This window comes from Salvelinus sp. IW2-2015, unplaced genomic scaffold, assembly GCF_002910315.2.
Source record: "Salvelinus sp. IW2-2015 unplaced genomic scaffold, ASM291031v2 Un_scaffold4003, whole genome shotgun sequence".
Lineage (NCBI taxonomy): Eukaryota > Metazoa > Chordata > Actinopteri > Salmoniformes > Salmonidae > Salvelinus > Salvelinus sp. IW2-2015.
The window spans coordinates 65,189-70,553 of NW_019945275.1; the positions used below are offsets into that span (position 1 = coordinate 65,189).

The 5,365-nt window shown below is 44.2% G+C and overlaps 1 long non-coding RNA gene across 1 annotated transcript in view; it reads left to right on the plus strand.

Moving 5' to 3' along the window:
- Positions 1-3,822, plus strand: part of LOC112076764 (uncharacterized) — a 37,819-nt gene extending 33,997 nt beyond the window's left edge. Inside the window, exon 3 of the long non-coding RNA XR_002895260.2 lies at positions 3,785-3,822. This is a non-coding gene — a long non-coding RNA (uncharacterized lncRNA). The remainder of the gene's footprint in view (positions 1-3,784) is intronic.
- The last annotated feature ends 1,543 nt before the right edge of the window (positions 3,823-5,365 follow it).

Genomic DNA, 5,365 nt, shown 5'->3' on the forward strand with positions numbered 1-5,365 from the left:
CAGAGAGATCCACCGCTGTCCTCCTGTAAGACTACACCGCTGCTGTCTCCTGTAAGACTACACCACCGCTGTCCTCCTGTAGACTACACCACCGCTGTCCTCCTGTAGACTACACCGCTGCTGTCCTCCTGTAGACTACACCCTCTGCTGTCCCTCGCTTAGACTACACCACGCGTGTCCTCCTGTAGACTACACCACCTCTGTCCTCCTGTAGACTACACCACCTCTGTCCCCTTTAGACTACACCACCGCTGTCCTCCTGTAGACTACACCGCTGCTGTCCTCCTGTAGACTACACCTCTGCTGTCCTCCTGTAGACTACACCACGCTGTCCTCCTGTACGCTACACCGCTGCTGTCCTCCTGTAGACTACACCGCTGCTGTGCTCCTGTAGAACTACACCACCTCTGTCCTCCTGTAGACTACCACCGCTGCTGTCCTCCTGTAGACTACACCACCGCTGTCCTTCGTGTAGACTACACCACCTCTGTCCTCCTGTAGACTACACCACTCTCTGTCCCCGTAGACTACACACCGTGTCCTCCTGTAGACTACACCGCTGCTGTCCTCCTGTAGACTACACCTTCTGCTGTAGTCATCATTTAAGTGTGTCATCAGAGTGGTCTCTGAATTGGTGGTCATCATTTGGTGTGTCATGATAGTGGTCTCTGATTGGTGGTCATCATTTGGTGTGTCATCGTAGTGGTCTCTGATTGGTGGTCATCATTTGTGTGTCATCATAGGGTCTCTGATTGGTGGTCATCATTTGGTGTGTCATCCATAGTGGTCTCTGATTGGTGTCATCATTTGGTGTGTCATCATAGTGGTCTCTGATTGGTGGTCATCATTTGGGTGTGTCATCATAGTGGTCTCTGATTGGTGGTCAGACCCACTCAGTGGAACAATCTTAAACTTGCACCTTAGTTCAACGCTGAAGTTGAATTTCATTAAGAAAACAGAGAGGTGTCATCATGTATTTTTTCTAAAAATATTTCTGAATTTAACAGTAATCCAAGAAGAATCATCTCGATATTCAAAAGTATCAGTAATCTGATTACAATATTGTTACTGCAATGTACGGCTTACAGTTACAGATGAACATGTAGTCAATTACTCCCCCTGGCTACTTGCATGGTAGAAATAGTTTTAGTTACTCGCCACCGTGGTCCTGGAATTGTCTCCTGAACATTTAAACATTTGATGATCTAGTTTCGTTGGTTGAGTTTAAACACTTGATCGATGTATATATCATAGAAGAGAGTAATTGTCTTTAGGAGTTTTTTTTTGTCAAGACTTTTGTGTTTTTTTAACATAATATTAATTGTTGTACTACCGTAATGTTGTGGTTTAATGTTGTGTTTAATGTTGTGTTTAATGTTGTGTTAATGTTTGTGTATGGTATGGAAGTTGTTTTATCTGAAACGTTGTTCCCCCTGCTGCTATTGGACGCAGTCTGTCTTGGATAAGAGATGTTATCTCCAATGAGAGAAAAAAAACTGGATAAATACGGTACAATAAAAAATAAACTTGATAACCTCTGTCCACACACTAGGCGAGTTACGGCTAGTGTGGATTAGGGAGGAGGAATCAGAGCAGAATGAATCAGAATGAAAGTCGCACTGAGGACTAGTGGGAGGAGGAATCAGAGCAGAATGAAAAGTCGACCTGAGGAGGAATCAGAGCAGAATGAAAGTCGACCATGAGAGTAGTGGAGGAGGAAAATCGGAGCAGAATGAAAGTCGACCTGAGGAGTAGTGGAGGAGGAATCGGAGCAGAATGAAAGTCGACCTGAGGAGTAGTGGAGGAGAATCAGAGCAGAATGAAAGTCGACCTGAGGATTAGTGGAGGAGGAATCAGAGCAGAATGAATGTCGACCTGAGGACTAGTGGAGGAGGAATCAGAGCAGAATGAAAGTCGACCTGAGGAGGAATTAGAGCAGAATGAAAGTCGACCTGAGGATTAGTGGAGGAGGAATCAGAGCAGAATGAAAGTCGACCTGAGGATTAGTGGAGGAGGAATCAGAGCAGAATGAAAGTCGACCTGAGGAGTAGTGAAGAAGGAATCGGAGCAGAATGAAAGTCGACCTGAGGAGGAATCAGAGCAGAATGAAAGTCGACTGAGGATTAGTGGAGGAGGAATCAGAGCAGAATGAAAGTCGACCTGAGGATTAGTGGAGGAGGAATCGGAGCAGAATGAAAGTCGACCTGAGGAAAATCGGAGCAGAATGAATGTCGACCTGTAGACCTTGGACGTCTTTAAGAGACGCGGAGGTTTGATGCTGCCTCAGTCAGCACAGTACACAGCTGCAGGGTCAACGAGATTGGCAACGTGCGTTCTGCTTCCAGAATATTCCAGAATATGCAGATATTCACAACTCATTGGGAATGGAGGGTTAATATCATATTTACATTAAATCAGTTATCACTCATTAACAGCACCTTGCCTCCACAGCTACACTCTCTGGACAGCACGGARACACACTGTAATGTAGACAGTTATGGGATGTATGTCTGTTGACTATATTTGAAATATGCACTTAATTTCAATTCATTTTAGAGTATTTGGTCTTTTTTTTTGTTTTTGTTGAAAAGACAGGGGGAAATAATGGAATTATAATCCTGCTCTCCGTACCTATAATGGCCATGTTCATCATGTGTTTATAGAAGTGTAATGTCTGAATGTACGCTTTATGAACAGACAGGAAATATAACATTACTGAMTTTATTGCCCTTACATTCTCACAGGGACACCTTGACTTTACAATATGGTCTGTTATGACACAGCATTATGTCTGCCAGTCATTTGTGAAGGCCTTATTTGAATAATGAGTATTTTAAATCATTCACCTGGGTTTGTGCCATTTTCTTGTTTGATGTTTTGATGTTTTCTGAGCACCTGGTTGAAACTCACACCTTTTTAATGATGTTCTGCTTTTTCTTAGTTCTCAAGTACTCTGCCCCCTGGTACAAACTGCAGACAGACTTCTTTTGTAGCCTACATGCTAAAAATACTGCATATGGGTTTGACTTTTCTGTTCCTTTGCTGGCTCAGCCGTTGTGTTGGATCCATGGCTTGCGTCACAAATGGCATCACGTTCACTATATAGTGCCCTACTTTTGATCAGAACCTCATGGGCTCTAGTCAAAAGTAGTGCACTAACTAGGGAATAGGATGTCRTTTGTGACAAAGCCTATCCCTCAAAACTCTCCTACTGCTGGGAGAGAGAACTAATTTAGTAGATTGGGAGTTTGATTGAGCCGACACCAGAATAATGCTAATTGGGTCTGGTGTTGCTCATAAACACTCTCAAGTTATTCTGGGAGGCACCCATGGGGAAACCTGTTTTGTGAACCTCTACTTTTTAACAGGATGCGTAAAGTTGTGTGTGAATTAAGTTATCGACAAGTTCCATAATTTTAACATATGAAATTGACTTGCCTGCTCTCTATTGAGCCACACAGAACCGCTTAGCCTGCCAGTTTCACCGGCTCCAGTGTTGAGTCAACTAGGAACTGAGAAACTGTAAAAGTACACCGTCATGTTCATTAAGATCTTATTGAAGTATTAGACGATCCGGTCACAGGGGTCAACAATAATGCATTTTCTATTTACTATAACTAACTGGTAGTTACTGACAGTTACTGTACACACCTGCTTTGTTCTGTCCCTTTGCGACAACTGTTRATGTAATAAGKYTTTTWTAAAAKACATTGGATTGATTGACTGAATTATTGATTATTATTTGGATAATCATGTATGAATGTGTTTCTTTGCTCCCCTCCAGGGTGTCCTTCTCTGTGCACGTCTCTGACGACTACCCAGGTAAGGACCGCCGCGTCATGTCTTCACTGACATGACTTCTCCGTGTCTCTACTGTATATCTGCAAGCCATCATCTACTACTTTAGTCTAATGACCCCTGACCTCAGGCCTGAGGGATTCACATCGCAGACTGACAATGAGGTCATGGTCATAACGCCGTAGATTCTGAAAACCGTAGATTCTTTTCCCCCGCGAAGTGTGACTGTCAGCGAGCCCCATATTCTTATTCAGTCAATGAGCTATTATGTCATAGCTCTCATTATGTCACTGTGATATGAGGAGAAGGCTGCTTTGGGATGTGTCACGCAATGGAACGTAATGTCCATGAAAGATTAATTACGTACAACTGTCTGAGTTGAAAGGTGAACTACGGATAGCGGGTCTAGTCAGTGGAACTGTCTGAGTTGAAAGGTGAACTACACGGATGCGGGTTAGTCAGTGGAACTGTCTGAGTTGAAAGGTGAACTACGGATAGGGGTCTAGTCAGTGGAACTGTCTGAGTTGAAAGGTGAACTACGGATAGCGGGTCTAGTCAGTGGAACTGTCTGAGTTGAAGGTGAACTACGGATAGTGGTCTAGTCAGTGGAACTGTCTGAGTTGAAAGGTGAACTACGGATAGTGGTCTAGTCAGTGGAACTGTCTGAGTTGAAAGGTGAACTATGGGTACTGGTTGAACCCACCGGTTGCCCCATGCCAGGTATCGTGTGTAAAGTCTGTCACTGATAACCCACGGTTGCCCCCATGCCAGGTATCATGTGTAAAGTCTGTCACTGATAACCCACCGGTTGCCCCACGCCAGGTATCATGTGTAAGGTCTGTCACTGATAACCCCCGGTTGCCCCATGCCAGGTATCGTGTGTAAAGTCTGTCACTGATAACCCACCGGTTGCCCCACGCCAGGTATCATGTGTAAGGTCTGTCACTGATAACCCACCGGTTGCCCCATGCCAGGTATCATGTGTAAAGTCTGTCACTGATGGAATGTTTTTTTACTCTCTTTCTTTCTTCAACACAGACAACACATACGTGTCAAAACTCTGAGAACGAGGGATGAAGTTCTAGTTACCAGGACCCGATCCCCGTCATCTTCCACAGAATGCAACAGGTACATTTTTTGTTGTTGTCAAGATTGTCTGTATTGCATTGTCAGTATAGATTGATCTTTCGAATCTGCATAAATACAGAAACATTTCTGAAAATATTTCCTGACTGTTCTGTATTCTGTACAGGTACACTAGTGCATTGTCACGCAAAGTCAGTATAATCTGCATAATACTTAGAACACAGAAACGTTTTTGAATAGTTTTTCCTTATCGTCTTATCATCTTCAATACCCTGGTACTTGCCTACGGAGCAGCGAGGGGAACTGCCTCTCCCTACCTTCAGGCTATACCCAAACCAACACTTAACCTGACACCCCAGCACTCTGTTCTGCCACTCTGGTGTCTTGGCCCTCCCACGGGAAGGCAGCTATTGTTTAGTCCAGTCAAAGCTCCTCTCTGTCCTGGCACACCATGGTGAACCCAGCCTTCCCTAACAGGCAA